The sequence below is a fragment of the Microtus ochrogaster genome, unplaced genomic scaffold (assembly GCF_000317375.1).
Source record: "Microtus ochrogaster isolate Prairie Vole_2 unplaced genomic scaffold, MicOch1.0 UNK117, whole genome shotgun sequence".
NCBI lineage: Eukaryota > Metazoa > Chordata > Mammalia > Rodentia > Cricetidae > Microtus > Microtus ochrogaster.
The window spans coordinates 800,364-801,520 of record NW_004949215.1 but is presented as its reverse complement, the minus strand read 5'-3'; positions in this window follow the sequence as shown (position 1 = coordinate 801,520).

The following is a 1,157-nucleotide window of genomic DNA, read 5'->3' as shown; positions in this document are numbered from 1 at the left end:
ACACATTAGTAGGTGGTTACCTGAATACCCCACTTCCTCCAATAGGCAGTTCATTGAGACAAATAGTAAACAGAAACATCAGGATTAAATGACATCATACATTAAATGAACTTAACAGATATCTACCAAATATTTCACTCAGACTCCAAAGAATAATATTAAATTCATCAACACATAGAAGTCTATGATCCAAAATGTCCTGATGTCCTTTGCAACAAAATAAATCTCTTAAAAAATTCATTCTTCTTTCATACAGCACATCCCAACTTTAGTTTCCTTCCCTCCACTCCTCCAAGACACCTCCCACCTGCTGACTCCCCTCTCCCTCAGATCCTCTATCTGTCCATTTCCTTTCAGTAAAAAGCAAGCCTGCCAGGCATATGAACCAAACACACCATATTAAGATAAAACATAACTCGACATAAACCTTCATAGTAGGAGGGAAAGTGTTTCATGAGTAGGTGAAGGAGTCAGAGACACCACTACTCCAACTGTTAGGAGTTCCCCAAGTACTAAGCTAACAACCATAACATAAGCAGAGGACCTAGCACAGACTCATGCAAGCTCTGGGATTGCCGTTTTGGGCTCTGTGAGCCCCTATGAGTCCTGTGTAGTTGATTCTGTGGCCCGTGTTCTGGTGTCCTCAACCCTCTGTCGCCTAAAATTTTTTTGCCCCTCTTCTGTGGCATTCCTTGACTTCTGTGGTAGGAACCAAATGGGAATCTATAATTTGTACTGTCTGGAAGACTCTGATGACAATTGGGTACTGATCTATAAGCATAGCGGAATATCATCAGAAATCATTTTATTTACTTACATATTCATTCATTCCTTCATTTGCTTGTTTGTTTACTATTCTAGGTCTCTGAACTATCAGGCTCTGGTTTCTGATTATTTAAGTAGTGTAGGGACCGGGACTCCCTCTCATGGCATTGACTTCAAATTAGACCAATCATTGATTGACTACTCTCACAAGTTCTGTGCCTTCATTGCCTCAGCATGCCTTGCAGAGCTGATACATTGCAGATTTTGTGACTGGCTTGATGTCTCAGTCTTACCACTGGAAGATTCCTGGTTAAATAAGATGGCTGGTTCAGGCTCATATCCTCTATTTCTAGGAGGATCCTCCTCACTAGGGTCATCCTCATAGAATGCAG